The sequence below is a fragment of the Thalassophryne amazonica genome, chromosome 8 (assembly GCF_902500255.1).
Source record: "Thalassophryne amazonica chromosome 8, fThaAma1.1, whole genome shotgun sequence".
Lineage (NCBI taxonomy): Eukaryota > Metazoa > Chordata > Actinopteri > Batrachoidiformes > Batrachoididae > Thalassophryne > Thalassophryne amazonica.
Window position 1 is genome coordinate 104,782,694 of NC_047110.1, and position 24,264 is coordinate 104,806,957.

Here is a 24,264-nt window from a genome sequence, read left to right on the forward strand (position 1 = left end):
GTTCTGCTTTGGACAGGTGTCTCCTATCTTCGAGCCTGCCCACACGACACCTTTGTGATTTGCCTCCTGTCTAGGATCCTCTGGTCTTAAGCCCAATGCTTAACCACTAGATCATCACCTCCCCTCAAAAATATACAACCCCTGGCAAAAATTATGGAATCACCGGTCTCGGAGGATGTTCATTCAGTTGTTTAATTTTGTAGAAAAACAGCAGATCACAGACATGACACAAAACTAAAGTCATTTCAAATGGCAACTTTCTGGCTTTAATAAACACTATAAGAAATCAGGAAAAAAAAATTGTGGCAGTCAGTAACGGTTACCTTTATAGACCAAGCAGAGGGAAAAAAATATGGAATCATTCAATTCTGAGGAAAAAATTATGGAATCATGAAAAACAAAAGAATGCTCCAACACATCACTAGTATTTTGTTGCACCACCTCTGGCTTTTATAACAGCTTGCAGTCTCTGAGGCATGGACTTAATGAGTGACAAACAGTACTCTTCATCAATCTGGCTCCAACTTTCTCTGATTGCTGTTGCCAGATCAGCTTTGCAGGTTGGAGCCTTGTCATGGACCATTTTCTTCAACTTCCACCAAAGATTTTCAATTGGATTAAGATCCGGACTATTTGCAGGCCATGACATTGACCCTATGTGTCTTTTTGCAAGGAATGTTTTCACAGTTTTTGCTCTATGGCAAGATGCATTATCATCTTGAAAAATTATTTCATCATCCCCAAACATCCTTTCAATTGATGGGATAAGAAAAGTGTCCAAAATATCAACATAAACTTGTGGATTTATTGATGATGTAATGACAGCCATCTCCCCAGTGCCTTTACCTGACATGCAGCCCCATATCATCAATGACTGTGGAAATTTACATGTTCTCTTCAGGCAGTCATCTTTATAAATTTCATTGGAACGGCACCAAACAAAAGTTCCAGCATCATCACCTTGCCCAATGCAGATTCGAGATTCATCACTGAATATGACTTTCATCCAGTCATCCACAGTCCACGATTGCTTTTCCTTAGCCCATTGTAACCTTGTTTTTTTCTGTTTAGGTGTTAATGATGGCTTTCGTTTAGCTTTTCTGTATGTAAATCCCATTTCCTTTAGGCGGTTTCTTACAGTATGGTCACAGACGTTGACTCCAGTTTCCTCCCATTCGTTCCTCATTTGTTTTGTTGTGCATTTTCGATTTTTGAGACATATTGCTTTAAGTTTTCTGTCTTGACGCTTTGATGTCTTCCTTGGTCTACCATTATGTTTGCCTTTAACAACCTTCCCATGTTGTTTGTATTTGGTCCAGAGTTTAGACACAGCTGACTGTAAACAACCAACATCTTTTGCAACATTGCGTGATGATTTACCCTCTTAAGATAATCCTCTCCTTTGTTTCAAATGACATCTCTCGTGTTGGAGCCATGATTCATGTCAGTCCACTTTGTGTAACAGCTCTCCAAGGTATGATCACTCCTTTTTAGATGCAGACTAACGAGCAGATCTGATTTGATGCAGATGTTAGTTTTGGGGATGAAAATTTACAGGGTGATTCCATAATTTATTCCTCAGAATTGAGTGAGTCCATATTTTTTTCCCTCTGTTTGGTCTAAAAAAGTAACCATTACTGACTGCCACAATTTTTTTTCCTGATTTCTTATAGTGTTTCTTAAAGCCAGAAAGTTGCCATTTGAAATGACTTTAGTTTTGTGTCATGTCTGTGATCTGCTTTTTTTCTACAAAATTAAACAACTGAATTAACATCCTCCAAGGCTGGTGATTCCATAATTATTGCCAGGGGTTGTATATGTGGAGTGTCATGGGTCAAGATTAGTAATTTAGTGATCGGCACACAATTCTATTTCTGGCCTTATTCTCCATATTTTATTGTTATTCTCTGTGTTCTATGCATAATTTGGGCCTGTGTTTTATTGTCTTTGGTGCTTTTCTGCTAACTATTCCTCCATGTAACTTTATTTCACATTTCTGGCCTTCCAGGTTCATGTCTCCTCAAATGCCTGCAGGTGATTGTCAGGTTATCTTTATAACCACTGTTAGAGCGTTCCCTTGTTGCCAGAGCCTGGTTTCATAAAGCAATCTAATCTTTCAGTCTGCTAAACTTACGTAGTCAACTACAGTTAGTCGCTCAACATTATCAGTCTAATCACTGTTTGACATCAACGGCTAAACTTGTAGATTGGCCGTCTTACCTGAGTCGGCGGTTTACATGGGCATAAGGCCTTGCACATGCTGTTGCTAAGAGACGGCTTCAATGCGTGACAGTTTTGTTTACTTCCGGGTTGGTCATTGTCATGAACTTTACAGCCTTTGTTTCGTTAAATGGCTTTATTAACATTTACGGATCCATACAAACAGCAGAATGATGTACTTAGCTCTTAGTCTAGCAGTTTCACTCTTCAGTTTCTTCTTTTACACTTTTGTCAACCCTTTTTGTGCACACAACGTTGCTCAGCATAACAGCGACGCATGGTGGCTTGTGCGAGAACTGTCACAAACGCATCATGACGGTCATCTGCGCAACCACAGCCAAAAGTGGATGAAGCTCCTCCTGTTGAAGGAATACGAGCAACGAAGGTATGCTCATGGGTGTTCCATCAATTGTTGGCACATGATAGCTGCCATTTTTTGAGGTAAGACACTGACGTTTTGTCGACTAAAATAACATAAGCCTCCTCTGTACCAGGCTAACAACTTCAGTCGGGTAAGGCAAAACTGTAGCTGATTAAGTGGTTTCTGCAACAACTAATGTCAAAAAATGAGTCAACTAAGTGAGTTTAGTCCAGTAAACAAGATTAGATTGCTTTATGAAACTGGGTCCAGATTACCTAGGTTTGTCCTACTCTATATTCCCAGTGTTACTGCCTCTCTGTTACAGACCTTTGCTGCTGTTCCAATTTCCTGAGTTTTGCCTGGCATCTTGAATTTGTTCACTTGGCATGATGAATCTCTGTGCACTGACCTGTTGTTTGCATTATGGATCTCCCCTCTGCTACTCCTTTAGAAAGACTGTTGCCTGTTGGACTGATAACCTGTCTGTCTGACCTCTGCCTGTCTTATGACCAACGCTGTGCCTGTTGTTATAACTCTATGGGACAATAAACCTGCTTTGACTGAACTTACATTGTGGTTCTCTGCGCTGGGGTCCTCTGTGTGGCCGTTACAGTAGAGTTGGAGAAACTTGTGTGTGAATGTTTTTAGCCAAGCTGTGTGTAAACATATGGCCTCCACTGTATTGTGATAACCATCGCAAGTCCCTTTAAATGCATGAGAAGACAGATCTGCTGGAACTGACTGCAATAAACCTGACTCTGATTTTCCATCTTGCTCTGATGATGTACTGTGGAAGCAGTCAGCACATGTAATTTCATGTTTTCACTTCTTAGTTCATTTTTGTAAAATGGAACCAAACATTGACAGGGTATCATTTTTTCCCTTCAATGAAGATGAAGGTTGGAAACTGCCTTAAATCTGCTGTGACTCGGTGCCGACTGCAGCTGCCATCTGCGAAGGAACAAGTTTCCCTGACCCTGACCCAGGTGCAGAGTATTTAAAAGTCAACTGATTAGATTTTCAGTGTAGAACAGAGCAGATGACCGTCATAACAACACCAGGCCGAAAGATTAATCCTACTGCCTGTCGTCCTCGCAGCAGACCGACAGACAAAACCAGCAGTGGAAACGTAATCTCTCCGTGTTCACACTGACTTTGCACATAACCAACCACCTCTGCAATGTGCAAACAACTGCACAGCTGTTCACAAGAAATGTAGTCTGAGTGAGACCCACTGATTCATAAACAAGACTGAAGCAAATATAATCCAAAGTAAATATCAGTCAACTAATCCCATTCCAGAACAGCAATCATAATCACGCTACAGGCAGCTATGGCTGTGGTGGCCACCAGACCTCAGCTTTACAGCAACTGGCAAACAAACTGATTTCAAGCTTCATACATCATACATATGATGATAAGATTATTCACTCCAACAAGCCCAAACCTGTCTGGCAGGTGGCTGACAAGATATGTGTAAATTCAACAACACCTGCTCCTAATTTCCATCATCCAGACTGACTGTGCTGAAAAGAAGGGAAAAAATGTGAAGGATTAAACCAAAGCTTCTGGAGCACAATGTTGAATCTTCACTAGTCTGTCTCCTCCTGGGGAGCCACCTCGACAAGATTCATGGAACCAGGAGCAACTGTGCAATCTATGACACAAAAATGTAGGAATCTTGGGGCCATATAGAATTTATAGCACTGAGGACAGAGGGCCAAATTAGCATCCAGGAACTAAAAATGTTTTGTTGTATAAATCCATCAGAAAGTCAGGATCACAACTAATAGTCCATGAGCCCAAACCTAGTTTTAACTCAATTGGTGCCACATAAGGGGACTAAACAGCACTTAAAATCCAGCCTCAGTATACCATGGCCTCTGTAAAATGGCCATTCCAGGGTGGGAGCTATAACCAGGTAGGGGGTCAGAGAAAGATTAAACAGGGTTCAATGTTTAAAAATGCTGATCATAAAAATTACAAAAAGGTATAGTTTGGACTACCTATGACTGAACGTTATGGAGTAGTAGGTTAAAATAGCAAACAAAATAAAAAGTAATAAAGGTCAGTTTCAGTTTCAGTTAAATGTTGACCCCTGTGTAACCCTTCATTGAACCCTACTTGGCTGACTTTAGAATGATTTGTTTTACTTTGTTGTTTGATGGTTAATAATCACATTATTCCCTTTAATCGCTTTGGGTGTAGAGATTCCTTCTCAGATGAGCTGTGATGGTCCCAAATGACGCATGTGCAGTGAAGGCAGGGCAGACCAATTTTTAGGGGGGGACCCTTCGGTCGATGACACTGGCTCTGATCCAGACTGTGGGTCTTTTTGACATTTGAAATTTGAAACATTTGAACATTTCAGAGTGGCCTTTTATTGGAGCCAGCCTAAGGCACACCTGTGCAATAATTATGCTGTCTAATCAGCACCATGATATGCCACACCTGTGAGGTGGGATGGATTATCTCGGCAAAGGAGAAGTGCTCACCAACACAGATTTAGACAGATTTGCAAACAATATTTGAGAGAAATAGGTATTTTGTGTATATAGAAAATGTTTTAGATCTTTGAGTTCTGCTCATGAAAAATGGGAGTGAAAACAAAAGTGTTGCATTTATGTTTTTGTTCAGTGTATGTCTTCAAAGTGGCTTCTTTGGAAGAACCAGACTTTTGAAGCTCCAAATTGCGCTGTGGAAAACCTGTCTTAAATCTTTACACTTTCAGTTCCACAGGTCACCACTAATTGTGCCAATTAGTCATTCACAACCTTTTAAAAGTAATCCAATCAGTTTCTGGAATCGTCCGTGCTGTTTAAAAATGAATTCAACTTCAACTGTATGCAAACTGGTGACCCACTGAAAATATGACATAATGAACAAAAACAAAAAGGAGGACATGATGCCACGTTTTGACCTCCGATACAATACCGACTTAGATACTTAGATATCTGCTGATACAGATAACAATCCAATAATAATGATACAAAATATCAGCACTGAACACCCTTAATAAAAACTGAAATAAATCTCTCTTGTAAATATTATTTTCAATTTATACTGAAAAAATAGTAATTCTAACTGACTCAACAACATATATTATTTGATAAAAATGGAACATTTGCAATAAAAAAAAACTTTGATTTTGCACTTTTTCAGCCATGGCTGTGCTGTCTGAGTGATTTTATCAAAATAAAACCTGCGTTTTCACAAGCAAAAATCTTCCAAAAGCTGGGGTCTGTTTCAGACCATGAGGATTTCAGTGCAGTCGACGTGCACCGCATGCACGCGCACTAACATACAGGCACAGGAAGCTGCAGCGTGGATGTGGTACAAGATAGACAGATGGAGGCTACAGAGGAGACGGTAAGATGGCAGACACACGAGAATAAAAGAGGAGAGAAATAATAGATGTAAAGGACACACACCCACACCTCCATGAAGGCAAAGAGAAAAATAAAATAAATATATATATATTTTTTTAAAAAAGAGCCTGCACAGTCTGAGTAAAAATGAAAGCAGCAGGAGAGAAGGGTGGAGGTGGAAGACAGATCGGTAAGTGAATGTTGTTACAAAGTCTGCTCTCTAATCAGGTCTACAGGGTCTAATTAGAGAACAGAACAAGCAGCCAATCATCATAAGCTCTATAATACACACTGCCTGTTTGCTAAACACAGCCACGTTATGTAACAGGGCACTCATTAGAGCGCACACCCCTGCCCAGGACTAAAACTCTTGATTTCACTTCCACCTTCTGGGCCTAAATGATAAAGTATTGTGAAAAGTGATGCTGAGCAATCATAAAACGGCTGCAAAAAGGCACAAAGTGAGGCACGCAGTTCTCCTGCCTCATGGTAGGGGGCACTAGTGATCCCAGGGATTCTTCTTGCAGCAACTCCTCAGCTGCAGAATAAGTGACAGCAAACTACAATTTACAGTTAGCAAGTTAACAGCAGCGGTCCATTTGTTGTACTTTCAGAATGGAGGAAACAATTCTCTAAACTGGACTTTCAATCGAAGCAGGAGGTAATAATTAAAGAAAGACCAAACACCGGCGCTAAAAGGTTTGTTTCAGACTGTGGGACAAAAGACCCACTCTCACGGAGCAGGACACGAAAAAGGCTGACTGTGTGGATGTCCAGCAAGAAACTGCCCTTTTCTGCTTTTCCTGGCTTCTTTTCTCAACTTGTGACAATGTCTGAGCTCAGATGGGATATTGTGACCACTCACATTCAAAGGCAGAAAAGGCTGAAAAGTTGATGGTCTAGTGGTTAAAGTTTTGGGCTTGAGACCAGAGGATCCTCGGTTTAAATCCCAGCCTGACCGAAAAATCACTAAGGGCCCTTGGGCAAGGTCCTTAATCTCCTATTGCTCCCAGTGTGCAGTGGGTGCCTTGCCTTGCTTTTTCCCCTACTCCTGCTAAATAAGCCCTCACAGTATGTGGGTACCCACGATGGTCCCTGGACAAAGTGCAGAAGTCCCAGAGAAAAAAGAGACCAGATAGACAGGAGACGGAGACAAGAAGAAGAGGAGTGTTTCTCCCTTATTTAGCAGGAGTAAGGAAAAACTACAGAGGATCTTCAGACAGCACAAAATCCCAGTTTACTTTAAACCGGTTAACACCTTGAGACAGAAATTATTTCACCCTAAGGACAGGATCCCTAGTTACAAACAGAGTAGTGTATTCTATCAGATGTCAGGAAAACTTTAACGAACACTACATAGGTGAGACAAAGCAACCTTTACACAAAAGGCTATACCAGCACCGCAGAGAGGGCGCCAGTGGACCTCAGTCTGCAGTTCATCTCCACCTTAGAGACACTAACCACACGTTTGAGGACAAGGAAGTTAAAATCTTAGCCAGAGAGAAGAAATGGTTTGAGAGAAGGGTCAAGGAGGCATTCTATGTGAAACAGTTGAAACCCAGCCTTAACCGGGGAGGGGGTCTGAGACACGCTTTGTCCTCTGTTTACAACGGGGTACTCAGGTCAAAGCAGTTTCAGTCTTTTGTTCATGGTAATGTGTCATTCATGTCATCAGGAGAGTCGTCAAGGGAGCCATCCCATCATTAGGAGGGACAGCTGCCCTGTCATTAGGAGGGTGCTAACCAGAGCACAATAGGTGCTAATTAGAGCTTTTGTTTAGTCACTAGTCTATAGCCGTCTGTCTCTCAGTAGGAGGGGTCTGGTTAGGTTTAAAACTCCAGCTTTTGTGGCTTCTGTTTAGAGTCAAGACAGAAGTCAGACTACCAGAGCAAGAATTTTAGCTGAGGAAGCTTCTGTGATTTGAAGCAAAACGTCCTCGCGTCAAGCAACCCAGTCCAGTCGAAGATTCAAGCTTCTCTACTATGGAAACCACCTGGACAACTGAGAGCCTACACAGAACAGTGCGACCAACTGTGGGCATGAGGCCCTGGCACTGGTACGTAAGCTGGAAAAGACTGCTAAAAAGATAGCTAACTTTAGAAACCACTTAAGATTTAAGCTGAGATGCAAACAAAACAATGTTATTCCCAAATGCATGAGGCAAAAGGCACTAGAAGCAGGCCACACAGCAGAAAAGATCCAGCACAGTTACCTTAGGAGGATTTTGGGTCTTACAATTAGAAGGCTTCATTTTAAAATATTAGACCTCCAAAATGATCTTGATAGTCTTCACAAAAGGTTAGAAACTTTAGTGGGGGAAGAGGCCCATAATAAGATCACAAAGTTCATAGTTAAAATTCATATGGCTGAGCATTTAAATCAAATCAAATCAAATCAATTTTATTTATATAGCGCCAAATCACAACAAACAGTTGCCCCAAGGTGCTTTATATTGTAAGGCAAGGCCATACAATAATTACGGAAAAACCCCAACGGTCAAAATGACCCCCTGTGAGCAAGCACTTGGCAACAGTGAGAAGGAAAAACTCCCTTTTAACAGGAAGAAACCTCCAGCAGAACCAGGCTCAGGGAGGGGCAGTCTTCTGCTGGGACTGGTTGGGGCTGAGGGAGAGAACCAGGAAAAAGACATGCTGTGGAGGGGAGCAGAGATCAATCACTAATGATTAAATGCAGAGTGGTGCATACAGAGCAAAAAGAGAAAGAAACACTCAGTGCATCATGGGAACCCCCCAGCAGTCTAAGTCTATAGCAGCATAACTAAGGGATGGTTCAGGGTCACCTGATCCAGCACTAATTATAAGCTTTAGCAAAAAGGAAAGTTTTAAGCCTAATCTTAAAAGTAGAGAGGGTGTCTGTCTCCCTGATCTGAATTGGGAGCTGGTTCCACAGGAGAGGAGCCTGAAAGCTGAAGGCTCTGCCTCCCATTCTACTCTTACAAACCCTAGGAACTACAAGTAAGCCTGCAGTCTGAGAGCGAAGCGCTCTATTGGGGTGATATGGTACTATGAGGTCCCTAAGATAAGATGGGACCTGATTATTCAAAACCTTATAAGTAAGAAGAAGAATTTTAAATTCTATTCTAGAATTAACAGGAAGCCAATGAAGAGAAGCCAATATGGGTGAGATATGCTCTCTCCTTCTAGTCCCTGTTAGCACTCTAGCTGCAGCATTTTGAATTAACTGAAGGCTTTTCAGGGAACTTTTAGGACAACCTGATAATAATGAATTACAATAGTCCAGCCTAGAGGAAATAAATGCATGAATTAGTTTTTCAGCATCTCTCTGAGACAAGACCTTTCTAATTTTAGAGATATTGCGCAAATGCAAAAAAGCAGTCCTACATATTTGTTTAATATGTGCATTGAATGACATATCCTGATCAAAAATGACTCCAAGATTTCTCACAGTATTACTAGAGGTCAGGGTAATGCCATCCAGAGTAAGGATCTGGTTAGACACCATGTTTCTAAGATTTGTGGGGCCAAGTACAATAACTTCAGATTTATCTGAGTTTAAAAGCAGGAAATTAGAGGTCCTTCATGTCTTTATATCTGTAAGACAATCCTGCAGTTTAGCTAATTGGTGTGTGTCCTCTGGCTTCATGGATAGATAAAGCTGGGTATCATCTGCGTAACAATGAAAATTTAAGCAATGCCGTCTAATAATACTGCCTAAGGGAAACATGTATAAAGTGAATAAAATTGGTCTTAGCACAGAACCTTGTGGAACTCCATAATTAACCTTAGTCTGTGAAGAAGATTCCCCATTTGTTATGTGTCGACGCGGATTGAGGAGCGAACCTGCGTCAGACAGAACCCAGCGCTAAAAATAACCAGAAAGCGGTTCCAAAAACAATATATTTATTCCACCCGCTGTGCATAAAAAGTGTAAAAACAAAAATAGCGTCCTTCTGGTGGAGTGAAGGCTGGCACGCTCTCCAGCGCCCGTAAGGATCAAAGCCCGGCGCTCCTGGACCCACTACCACCAGACAAACACCCCCCAGGTGGCCACGACAAACTGACTCTCTGTGAAGCAAAGAAGATGTGAGGTAAGTCAGCAGTTACAACAATATCTTTCAAAAGACACACGCTATCAGCAACACATTCAGGTCTGTACTTTTTATCTTTATGCAAATGAGCAGCTTCTCACAACAAGTGGAGGATCACTTATCCTGCACGCCACAGCAGTGAGAAGCAAACTACACAATTCTCATCACAATTCAAGTATACTATGTAACAAAACACCAAGTTACTATCAACAATTAGTCAAATACTTAATTACCTTTAATGTGTGCTGACAGCATGTGTCCTCACCCTTCCTTGCTTCACGGGCTCGATGTGTCAAACCCAGGTGCGGTCCTCAGCGTCTCACAAACGAACATCACAAGGTCGAGTTCCCGGCAGTTCTGCTTGAATCACACATGCCTTAAAAGCAGAACGCCATCCAATTATCTGCTTCAGCTGAAAGTCCTCAAGGTTGCATGTGAGCACCAGTCACAGGTGCTTCACATGATGTTGATGAGGGTGAGGATTCTTCAGCCAGCACCTTCTCCACAGACAAATCACTTTCCATGCCACCTGAGGAGCAAAGAAAAGAAAAGAACACCAAAACATCCAGCCACACCCCCCAACACAACACCATTTACATGAACAAATTGTAATCTATTAGATAAATATGATTCAAACCACCGCAGCGCAGTGCCTTTAATACCTATGGCATGCTCTAATCTCTGTAATAAAATTTTATGGTCAACAGTATCAAAAGCAGCACTGAGGTCTAACAGAACAAGCAGAGATGAGTCCACTGTCTGAGGCCATAAGAAGATCATTTGTAACCTTCACTAATGTTGTTTCTGTACTATGATGAATTCTAAAACCTGACTGAAACTCTTCAAATAGACCATTCCTCTGCAGATGATCAGTTAGCTGTTTCACAACTACCCTTTCAAGAATTTTTGAGAGAAAAGGAAGGTTGGAGATTGGCCTATAATTAGCTAAGATAGCTGGGTCAAGTGATGGCTTTTTAAGTAATGGTTTAATTACTGCCACCTTAAAAGCCTGTGGTACATAGCCAACTAATAAAGACAGATTGATCATATCTAAGATCGAAGCATTAATTAATGGTAGGGCTTCCTTGAGCAGCCTGGTAGGAATGGGGTCTAATAGAAATGTTGATGGTTTGGAGGAAGTAACTAATGAAAATAACTCAGACAGAACAATCGTAGAGAAAGAGTCTAACCAAATACCGGCATCACTGAAAGCAGCCAAAGATAACGATACGTCTTTGGGATGGTTATGAGTAATTTTTTCTCTAATAGTTAAAATTTTATTAGCAAAGACAGTCATGAAGTCATTACTAGTTAAAGTTAAAGGAATACTTGGCTCAATAGAGCTCTGACTCTTTGTCAGCCTGGCTACAGTGCTGAAAAGAAACCTGGTGTTCTTATTTTCTTCAATTAGTGATGAGTAGTAAGATGTCCTAGCTTTACGGAGGGCTTTTTTATAGAGCAACAGACTCTTTTTCCAGGCTAAGTGAAGATCTTCTAAATTAGTGAGACGCCATTTCCTCTCCAACTTACGGGTTATCTGCTTTAAGCTGCGAGTTTGTGTCAGGCACTTCTGATTTAAAGCTCTCTTTTTCAGAGGAGCTACAGCATCCAAAGTTGTCTTCAATGAGGATGTAAAACTATCGACGAGATACTCTATCTCACTTACAGAGTTTAGGTAGCTACTCTGCACTGTGTTGGAATATGGCATTAGAGAACATAAAGAAGGAATCATATCCTTAAACCTAGTTACAGCGCTTTCTGAAAGACTTCTAGTGTAATGAAACTTATTCCCCACTGCTGGGTAGTCCATCAGAGTAAATGTAAATGTTATTAAGAAATGATCAGACAGAAGGGAGTTTTCAGGGAATACTGTTAAGTCTTCAATTTCCATACCATAAGTCAGAACAAGATCTAAGATATGATTAAAGTGGTGGGTGGACTCATTTACATTTTGAGCAAAGCCAATTGAGTCTAATAACAGATTAAATGCAGTGTTGAGACTGTCATTCTCAGCATTTCTGTGGATGTTAAAATCGCCCACTATAATGATCTTATCTGAGCTAAGCACTAAATCAGACAAAAGGTCTGAAAATTCACAGAGAAACTCACAGTAACGACCAGGTGGACGATAGATAATAACAAATAAAACTGGTTTTTGGGACTTCCAATTTGGATGGACAAGACTAAGAGTCAAGCTTTCAAATGAATTAAAGTTCTGTCTGGGTTTTTGATTAATTAATAAGCTGGAATGGAAGATTGCTGCTAATCCTCTGCCTCGGCCCGTGCTACGAGCATTCTGGCAGTTAGTGTGACTCGGGGGTGTTGACTCATTTAAACTAACATATTCATCCTGCTGTAACCAGGTTTCTGTAAGGCAGAATAAATCAATATGTTGATCAATTATTATATCATTTACTAACAGGGACTTAGAAGAGAGAGACCTAATGTTTTTGTGTTGTCTGAAGATCCCCTGTAGTTTTAGAAAGGACTCATAGAACTCAGACGAATTCCGTGTTCACTTAACCTCGCCATGTTTATCGGATGGTTTTTTAAAAAGTAAGGAGCAGCAAATCAGGAAGTTTCACAACATTTTAGTGCAGAAAAGGCGTACTTTCAGGCCGTCTCAGCTGTGAGGCAGAGACTGCTGGAGGATGTGTCTCTACTTGAAAGGACCAAACTCACACCAGACCACATCTGCCAACTCTTGGAGATCTGTCTTAACACCACGTATTTCCTGTTTAGGGGGAATTACTACAGGCAGATCCATGGCTGTGCGATGGGGTCTCCGGTATCCCCCATTGTGGCCAATCTGTACATGGAGCGAGTGGAGAAAACAGCCTTGACGTCTTTCACAGGCATCCCTCCCAGTCACAGGTTCAGATATGTCGATGACACATGGGTTAAAATGGTTAAAATCAAGCAACAGGAGGTTGAGGACTTTACAGAACAACTTGGTGGAGTCCAATATCAAGTTCACACATGAGGATGCCAGAAACAACCATTTAGCCTTCTTGGACTGTGATGTTACGATTGGAGAGAACAGACAGCTCCAGACTGGGGTTTACAGAAAACCCACTCACACTGACCAATATCTGCTCTTTGGCTCAAACCACCCCCTTGAACACAAGCTCGGGATGATCAGAACTCTTCAACACAGAGCCCTACAGGTGCCCACAACTGCAGAGGGAAGGGCTAAAGAACAACAACTTGTCCGGAAAGCCCTCACAGTATGTGGGTACCCACGATGGTCCCTGACAAAGTGCAGAAGTCCCAAAGAACAAAGAGACCAGACAGACAGGAGACAGAGCCAAGAATAAGATGAGTGTCTCTCCCTTATTTAACAGGAGTAGGGGAAAAACTACATAGGATCTTCAGACAGCACAAAATCCTAGTTTACTTTAAACCTGTTAACACCTTGAGACAGAAATTAGTTCACCGTAAGGACAGGATCCCTAGTTACAAACAGAGCAATGTAGTGTATTCTATCAGATGTCAGGAAAACTGTAACGAACACTACATAGGTGAGACTAAGCAACCTTTACACAAAAGGCTATACCAGCACCGCAGAGAGGGCGCGAGTGGACCTCAGTCTGCAGTTCATCTCCACCTTAGAGACACTAACCACACATTTGAGGACAAGGAAGTTAAAATCTTAGCCAGAGAGAAGAAATGTTTTGAGGGGTCAAGTGTTGGGGTGGTGGCCAAGTGGTTAATGCACTTGGTTTCAGTGCAGTAGGTTCCGGGTTCAAATCCCACCCCTGCCACATTTCTCCATGTAATGTGGAGTTGCGTCAGGAAGGGCATCCGGCGTAAAACCTGTGCCAATTCAACATGCAGATCCACCTTGGATTTGCTGTGGCGACCCCGAGTGCAAACAAGGGAGCAGCCGAAGGGACTTACTAAGGAGGCATTCTATGTGAAACAGCTGAAACCCAGCCTTAACCGGGGAGGGGGTCTGAGACACGCTTTGTCCCCTGTTTACAATGGGGTACTCAGGTCAAAGCAGTTTCAGTCTTTTGTTCATGGTAATGAGTCATTCACGTCATCAGGAGAGTCGTCAAGGGAGCCATCTGGAGAGGCGTCTGTCCCATCATTAGGAGGGACAGCTGCCCTGTCATTAGGAGGGTGCTAACTAGAGCACAACAGGTGCTAATTAGAGCTATTGTTTAGTCACTAGCCTATAGCAGTCTGCCTCTCGGTAGGAGGGGTCTGGTTAGGTTTAAAACTCCAGCTTTTGTGGCTTCTGTTTATTCTTCTCCACAAGAGTCAAGACAGAAGTCAGACTACCAGAGCAAGAATTTTAGCTGAGGAAGCTTCCGCGATTTGAAGCGAAAGTCCTCGCGTCAAGCAACCCAATCCAGTCAAAGATTGGGGTGAATATGAGGCATTACTTGTAAAGCTCTTTGAGCGTCTGATGCAGATGTAAAAGCACTATATAAATGCAGTCCATTTACCATTTAAAACATACAGTCAGAACAGGACTGATGAATGACGACTTTCTTCCCTGGCAGTAATCTGCACTGAGACAGAGAGACTTTAAAACTGAAGGAAGATAAGGAAGATTTCTACAAACAAGTCATCAATGCTTTTGTTCAGAAGGAGCGGCATATGAACTTGATTTATAAGTAAAAGTAAGACCATAATAACATTTTTTAATTAAATGTGCTTTTGGTGTGCTACAGTTTGTATGTGTAAAGAATGCTGATATGAGATTTTAAACATAACCTGTTAACTGCTGCCATTCAAACAGTGAACAAGCTATTCTGTGGGGTTCATATGTTTTTAAATTGTTTGTGATGAAGTCAGTGTCTCACCAGCCATCAACCTCACCCCACGTCCACCAGAACTGGATCATTATTGGGACCAAAGTATAGCTATGGACAGACAATCATGTCATCCTGAACACTTCACTTTGATCATGATTTATGATCCAGATTACTCACTTTGATCCTGATCACTGATCTGATCCTTGATCCTGATCACTGATATTTGGATCTAATCTTTTATCTTGGCTGCTGATTATTGGACCTGTCCTCATTTCCTGTTTACTGATACTGACCACTCATTATTTATCCTCACTGCTAATCTTTAATCCTGATCACAAATATTTGATTATGATCTTTGATCCGGACTCCTGACTGTTCCTGATTGCTGAAACTGATCACTTGATTGACATTCCTTGATGATGTTATCTTGATGACCTCTGATTCTGATCACCAGTCTTTGATCTAGATCTTTGTCTCTTAGCACTGACTTTTGATCCTGACCTATTTTCTGATTGATCATACTGATTACACAACTTTGATCCTGAATGTTGATCTTTGATCACATTCCCTGTGCTCTGATCCTCATGGCATTCATTCCTTGATGGATGTTGTGTGTACACTGACATTTGTCAGATTATTTGTCCACACTTACAGATCTGTGATGTTTGATGGACAGGTTCGGCCTTCACTCAAGTAACAGATGGTTCGACCAGAAGCAGAACAAGGATAATTTTTTAATTGATATGTTTTATAATGCCTCTTATTGACTTCTATGTAATATGCATGCGCTTTGGTGAAACAGCGCCCCACCACTCTGAGTGCTCTCTGATTGATTGTTGGCTTGCAGGTGCTCTGTCTTGGACAGTTTATGAAGATTTCATGCTACTCACAAACTCATTTCATCACCACATGTAACATTTCCTTCCTAATTTGAGCGTCTGTGACACCTGAATGGCATTCGTAAACAAAACACCGACATCCTTCACTTCAGCCATTCATAAACAACATTAAATTACATTTATATACAAGAACACCCAGGTGGAGAAACCAGATCCTGGATGATCAGATGTCTTGGGACTCTACATGGTTCCCACCCATCCCGTCTAGCAGCTTCCTTTTTCTACCTGCATCCTAAACCCAGTCCGGTGGATTCACAGGACTGTGCTGGGACCACAGGAGGACAACAAAGCTCCAAGGCTGCTTACACATGATAAGCGGTTATTGCACCACGGAGAGCGATTTGGCCAGCAGCCACTTCACTGCGTACACAGCCGACACTCGGCGCCTTAGCCAGCGTGTACAGCAGTGTCACCGTAGCAACCCACATCATTTAATATCGCCTGATGTAGACACACACAACCAGATTTGTAATGTGATCATACATTATGTCTCATTAAATGATGACAACTCTTTTTTTTTGTTCAGATCGATGACTGTATGCTGCACATAAAATATTATTTTGTTCTTTGTGGATGGTGGCGCTGGGTCAAAGTTGACAGACGCTATGAGAGTCTGAGACATTCGGCATAGCAGCTGTCATTCAAAGTGACCACGCCTCTAATTACATTATTATTATTTATTACACATTATTTTATTATTTCTTCTTCTTCTTCTTTGTCTTTCAGCTGTTCCCGTTAGGGGGCGCCACAGCAGATCAATCATTTCCATCTCACCCTGTCCTCTGTATCTTCCTCTGTCACTCCTCTGTATCTCTTCCTCAGAGCTGATCCTTGGTGTAATCCCACCTCCACCTTGAATAAGTCTGTCATTCCGACTGCGCATCTCACTGCTGTCACACTATTCTTATACAGTACATGTCCTGCACTACCCTAACATACTTCTCTGCCGCTCCAGACTACCTCATACAATACCACAACTCTTCTCGTGGCACCCTGTCATAAGCTTTTTCTAAGTCCACAAACACACAATGTAACTCTGGCCTTCTCTGTACTACTCCAACAGTATTCTCAGAGCAAACATTGCATCTGTAGTGCTCTTTCTCGGCATGAAACCATATTGCTGCTCACAGATCTTCACCTGTTTTCTAAGCCTAGCTTCTACTACTCTTTCCCATAACTTCATGCTGTGGCTGATCAACTTTATGCCTCTGTAGTTACTGCAGCTCTGCACATCACCCTTGTTCTTGAAAATAGGAACCAGCAAACTTCGTCTCCACTCCTCAGGCATCCTCTCACTTTCCAAGATTTTATTAAACAATCTGGTTAGAAACTCTACTGCCATCTCTCCTAGACATTTTCATGCACCCACTGGATTGTCATCTGGACCAACTGCCTTTCCACTCTTCATAGCAGCCCTCAATTATTTCTTACTAATCTCTTGTACTTCCTGATTTACTCTCACCACATCATCCAGCCTTTCACCCTCCATACAACTGTCATGTAGGCGGAAACTATCTATCGAAACCAAAACTGTTTTTTGTACCAGATTGTAAACATGTTTATTTCTAGTATTGACTGGAAACATGCTTGCTTTTGGAGGCAGCCTCAAGTAGCCAATCAAGGAATTGCAAGTTTTTCTTCTTCCAGGTGGGCTTCATCTGAGACGATCAAAGTTTACTACTTGATGCCATGTGCAATATTGTGCCAATTGTGAATGCGGCTGAGTAATATGGCCCTAAAAGTGACTGAAATCTGCAATGTGAATGTGCATTGCATTGCCAAATGTGAATATGCAGTACAAATGTGCAATATGGTGCCAAATTTGAATATGAACATGCACTGTGGATACTCAATGTGCACTATAGTGCTGAATGTTCAATGAGCAATATGGGGCCAAATGTGAATGTGCAATATGGTGCCGAATGTGAATGTGCAATATGGTGCTAACTGTTCAATGTGCAATATGGTGCTGAATGTTCAATGTGCAATACGGTGACAAATGTTCAATGTGCAATATGGTGACAAATGTTCAATGTGCAATATGGTGCTGAATGTGAATATGAACATGTGCTGTGAATGTTCAATGTGCAATATGGCGACGGATGTTCAATGTGCAGTATGGTGCCGAATGGTCAATGTGCAATATGGTGACGAACGTTCAATGTGCAATACAGTGCTCAATGTTCAATGTGCAATATGGTGCCGAATGCATATATGAACATGCGCTGTGAATGTTCAATGTGCAATATGGTGCTGAATATGAATGTGCAATATGGTGCTGAATGTTTACTGGTCAATATGGTGCCAAATGTCAATGTGAAATATGGTACTGACTTCTTTCTAACCTTTATTTAACCAGAAAATATCCCATTGAGATTAAAAACCTCTTTTTCAAGAGAGTCCTGGCCAAAACGGCAGCAGCAAACACAAAATACAATTACATATTTATACAATAAAAACACAGAAGTTATAAAAACATTATGAGAAACAAGTGCATATAGTACAATTGGCTTCAGTAACTCTTAGTTTGGATTTAAAAGTGCTCAAACAAATTAATTCAGTTAGTTTCCAGTCTTTCTGTAGCATGTTCCACGCATAAGGTGCAGAATAAACAAAGGCTCTTTTGCCCAATTCCGTCCGAGCAAAGAGGACAGAAACCAACAAATACTCTTTCAAACGAAGAGAATAGGATTCAACATTTCTCAGAGTAATTAACGAGCAAATGTATGAAGGCAGCAATCCCAAAACTGCCTTATAAATAAAAGTGTAGAGATGACTAGCCCTTCGAGTGGCCAGAGCAGACCATCCTACTCGAGTGTATAATTCACAGTGGTGAGTAGACATTTTATAGTTCGTAATGAACCTCAAAGCAGCATGATAAACAGTATCAACTGTTTGTAAACACTGAGCACCAGTATTCATGTACAGAAGATCTCCATAATCCTACACAGATACAAATGTTGCAGCGGCAAGACGCTTTTTCACATTCAAAGAAAAACACAACTTATTACGAAAATAAAAACCAATTTTTAGCTTCAGCTTCTTAACAAGATTTTCTATATGTGGCTTGAAAGTGAGTGAATCATCAATCAAGACACCTAAATATTTATACATATGAACCACCTGTATTTCACTGCCCTCAAGAGTGGACACAGTGGGTATCATTTGAGGCTTTTTGCAGTTAGAGAATAACATAAGCTTTGTTTTTGCAGCATTAAGAACAAGTTTCAAGTGTATTAGAGAGTGCTGAACAGCTACAAATGCTTTCTGCAAAGATTCTACAGCCTGAACAAGAGTTGGTCCACAACTGTAAATAACTGTGTCATCAGCATAGAAATGCACATTTCAGTCAATCAATCAATTTTTTTATATAGCACCAAATCACAACAAACAGTTGCCCCAAGGCGCTTTATATTGTAAGGCAAGGCCATACAATAATTATGTAAAACCCCAACGGTCAAAACGACCCCCTGTGAGCAAGCACTTGGCTACAGTGGGAAGGAAAAACTCCCTTTTAACAGGAAGAAACCTCCAGCAGAACCAGGCTCAGGGAGGGGCAGTCTTCTGCTGGGACTGGTTGGGGCTGAGGGAGAGAACTAGGAAAAAGACATGCCGTGGAGGGGAGCAGAGATCGATCACTAATGATTAAATGCAGAGTGGTGCATACAGAGCAAAAAGAGAAAGAAACAGTGCATCATGGGAACCCCCCAGCAGTCTACGTCTATAGCAGCATAACTAAGGGATGGTTCAGGGTCACCTGATCCAGCCCTAACTATAAGCTTTAGCAAAAAGGAAAGTTTTAAGCCTAATCTTAAAAGTAGAGAGGGTGTCTGTCTCCCTGATCTGAATTGGGAGCTGGTTCCACAGGAGAGGAGCCTGAAAGCTGAAGGCTCTGCCTCCCATTCTACTCTTACAAACCCTAGGAACTACAAGTAAGCCTGCAGTCTGAGAGCGAAGCGCTCTATTGGGGTGATATGGTACTACGAGGTCCCTAAGATAAGATGGGACCTGATTATTCAAAACCTTATAAGTAAGAAGAAGAATTTTAAATTCTATTCTAGAATTAACAGGAAGCCAATGAAGAGAAGCCAATATGGGTGAGATATGCTCTCTCCTTCTAGTCCCCGTCAGTACTCTAGCTGCAGCATTTTGAATTAACTGAAGGCTTTTTAGGGAACTTTTAGGACAACCTGATAATAATGAATTACAATAGTCCAGCTTAGAGGAAATAAATGCATGAATTAGTTTTTCAGCATCACTCTGAGACAAGACCTTTCTGATTTTAGAGATACTGCGTAAATGCAAAAAAGCAGTCCTACATATTTGTTTAATATACGCTTTGAATGACATATCCTGATCAGAAATGACTCCAAGATTTCTCACAGTATTACTAGAGGTCAGGGTAAAGCCATCCAGAGTAAGGATCTGGTTAGACACCATGTTTCTAAGATTTGTGGGGCCAAGTACAATAACTTCAGTTTTATCTGAGTTTAAAAGCAGGAAATTAGAGGTCATCCATGTCTTTATGTCTGTAAGACAATCCTGCAGTTTAGCTAATTGGTGTGTGTCCTCTGGCTTCATGGATAGATAAAGCTGGGTATCATCTGCGTAACAATGAAAATTTAAGCAATACCGTCTAATAATACTGCCTAAGGGAAGCATGTATAAAGTGAATAAAATTGGTCCTAGCACAGAACCTTGTGGAACTCCATAATTAACTTTAGTCTGTGAAGAAGATTCCCCATTTACATGAACAAATTGTAATCTATTAGACAAATATGATTCAAACCACCGCAGCGCAGTGCCTTTAATACCTATGGCATGCTCTAATCTAATCTAATTTGCATCTGACACATTTAGACCCAAGTGATTGATATAAATAAAAAATAAGAGGGGGCCCAGTACAGAACCCTGTGGCACCCCCTTATGAACAGTAACAAATTCAGAACACAGATCATCATATTTAATGCACTGAGACCTGTTACTGAGATAATTTGAGAACCAAGCAACTGTGTGCTCTGAAAATCCTGAATGACGCAATCTAAGTTTTAAAATGTCATGATCAGCAGTGTCAAACGCTTTTGACAAATCAATAAAAAGAGATGCACAGTGTTGTTGTTTGTCAAGTGCAACAGTAATGTCATTTACCACCTTCATTTCTGCTGTAATAGTACTGTGTTTTTTTCTGAAGCCAGATTGATGTTTTGATAGGATGTCATTTGCATACAAAAACTCCTTCACTTGCTCACTAACAAGAGATTCAAGAATTTTGGCCAAAATTGAAAGACTGGATATTGGTCTATAATTTGTCAGAATTGCAGGGTCACCCCCTTTTAATAATGGGAAGACAAAAGCCATTTTTGATAGAGATGGTATGTCATTTCTTTCCACTGTGAGGTTAAAAAGGATTGTAAGAGGCTCTGTCACAAAGTCGGCAGCCAATTTCAAAAAATAAGGATCTATCAAATCTGGGCCAGAGGGTTTTCTATGATCTAATGTTTTGAGGGCTTTATGAACTTCCTGCACAGAAAAAGGTACTAAATTAAAAGGGTCTCCAGTGTAAGTTGGAGAATTTGTGCAGGGTTTCACTGGGACAGTGCCAAGAGAATCAAACAAAGAGCCAGATTTTATAAAATGCTTATTAAAATAATTTTAAATTTCAAGTTTATTATACACAGGCGAAGAGCCCTCTAAAATACTGGTAGGTAGAAGAGTGCTTTTAGTCACTGAAAGTGACTTTATAACTTTCCTTAACTTAGAATGTGGCTGAGTAATATGGCCCTAAAAGTGACTGAAATGTGCAATGTGAATGTGCAATATGGTGCTGAATGTTCAATGTGCAATATGGTGCCAAATGAGAATGCGCAATATGGTGCTGACTGTTCAATGTGCAATATGGTGCCAGATGTTCAATGTGCAATATGGTGCCAAATGTGAATGTGCAATATGGTGACGAATGTTCAATGTGCAATATGGTGACGAATGTTCAATGTGCAATACGGTGCCGAATGTGAATATGAACATGCAATGTGAATGTTCAATGTGCAATATGGTGCTGAATATGAATGTGCAATATGGTGCTGAATGAATTACTGGTCAATATGGTGCCAAATGTCAATGTGAAATATGGTATCGACTTAGAATGTGGCTGAGTAATATGGCCCTAAAAGTGACTGAAATGTGCAATGTGAATGTGCAATATGGTGCTGAATGTTCAATGTGCAATATGGTGCCAAATGTGAATGCGCAATATGGTGCTGACTGTTCAATGTGCAATATGGTGCCAGATGTTCAATGTGCAATATGATGCCAAATGTGAATGTGCAATATGGTGCTGAATGTTCAATGTGCAATATGGTGCCAAATGTGAATGCGCAATATGGTGCTGACTGTTCAATGTGCAATATGGTGCCAGATGTTCAATGTGCAATATGGTGCCAAATGTGAATGTGCAATATGGTGCTGAATGTTCAATGTGCAATATGGTGCTGAATGTGAATATGAACATGTGCTGTGAATGTACAATGTGCAATATGGTGCTGAATGTTCAGTGCGCAATATGGTGACGAATGTTCAATGTGCAATATGGTGCTCAATGTTCAATGTGCAATATGGTGCTGAATATGAATGGAAAATGTAAATGTTCAACATGTTGCCAAATGTGAATGTACACTACAGTGTTAAATGTAAGTGTGCAATGTCAATCTTAACTATGGTGTCACATGTGAATATGTAATGTGTAATATGGTGCATGGATTACTGATCTTCTGCAGGAGGGTTCATGCAGCCATTTTTAAGAACTAATTAACTATCTAACTAATTATGCTTGTCTTGATGCAGACACGCTCTAAAACTGAATGCTTTCTTCCTCCACTCATCCAGTGCCTCTCATGAAAATGAGCCTGGTACTTCTTAAGTAATACTGACAAATAATAATACACACAACATCATAGGCAGACTTTATACAAACCAGCTGACGTCATGACAACAGAATCATAAAAGGTGGTTTTGGTGCGGACAGACTGTGAATCTCTCTGGTCCTCTGTCACATAAAGCCAATTAAATAAAAGAATAAAAAATGATTGTAGCGCATTAATTAAAGGAACAAGATTATTGTCAAGATAATGAGGTAAAAATGAGATGAGCTGGGCTGCAGGCTGAGCTCCAAATCCAGGGTGGGACAAATTTAATTCAAATTTTTGATTCGGTACAACCGCAGAATCACAGCTGATGTGCAAAAACAATAATGTGCTTTCTGACTGAAAGCCACACAAGCAATTTCAAATTCATGTGTTTTTACATCCTTGTCAGCAATGTCACTTTTTATATATCTGCCTGAGTGGTAAAATGTCAACACGCATTGACTTCAGAGAGCTGCAAACACGCAGAACATCATCGTGTTTTAGGCTAAACAGATCCTTCAGGAGAGCATCGCTGGATTCTTCCTTTGCCCAATAATAAATCTGTCAGATTCCGGGTCCTTGTACAGAGTGGGGACAAAACCTGAACCAAAGCATCACTGGTGGAGATATGAACCCTGATCATTCATGTTCCATAAACCTGGACCACAGTGTCCCAGAACCAGTCCCTCTTTTCCAGACACTAGACCCAATTCAGCAAGATTCTTTAAAATCATTTCTCACTCACAATCCAACAAACTCACAGATGAGAGGTTTAAAAAAAAAAAGCTGGTGGGCCACTCGGCGAAGCAAACAGAACTTTCATCCATATTAACCCCAACAACAAAAACAAAACAGAGATTTCAATGTGGAAAGATTTAAAATATCAAATCAGGCTTTAATATGGAATAATTTGCTGCGTGTGAAGTGACCTCAAACTGTCAATCTGCATTTGCTCTTAAGGTAAATGTGCAGCGGCGGCTCCAGAGGGTTATTTTCTAGGTGGGGTACTGTGGGATGAAGCACCTGCAGATCACATCTGAATATTTACATATTCAGAGAAGTGTGTTTGCACTGTCTGATTACTGATGGGAAGATGTGTTTGTTCTATAGTGTCGACTCCGTAGGATCTCTTCATGATAATGCTTCCTTCAGTTGCCTCTGATCATGTTTCAGAATGACTTGTGCTCCACTGCTGGCTCACGAGTCTGACAGTTTGGTTCTACCTTTGGCAGGAAACCAGAAGCAGTTTCAGCTCATGTGACTCACTTCTGGTTGACCATTAATTACAATGTCCTGCTCCTCGCCTTATGGTTCACTTCAGGTACTGCATAGATCACTGCGTGCACAAGGAGTCAAACAGTCTCAATTAACACCAGAATGCTTGATACATTATTAAATGAACAGAGTCGATTGATTTCTTCATTGATTTGTTTACAAATTCAGCAGCAAGGGAAAGCTTGACAAGAAAAGTGGTTTTGATCTGTTTTTTATGAGACTGGTTTATAAATAAGTGAAGGAATTAGATGCTTAGATCTGCAGGAAATCTGCACCAAAATTGTGAGAACTTAAAATTATACACAGTGTTACAAGGACAAACACAAAAAGATGCTATTTGCTTGAATTTGCAAATATATGTATATACAGTATATATATATATATATATATATATATATATATAT

The 24,264-nt window shown here is 40.8% G+C and overlaps 1 protein-coding gene across 1 annotated transcript in view; it reads right to left on the reverse strand.

Annotated features, from left to right (window-relative positions):
- The window catches only part of smpd3 (sphingomyelin phosphodiesterase 3), a 182,188-nt gene that overhangs the window by 155,144 nt on the left and 2,780 nt on the right, over positions 1-24,264 (reverse strand). The gene's annotated exons all lie outside the window — the stretch shown is intronic.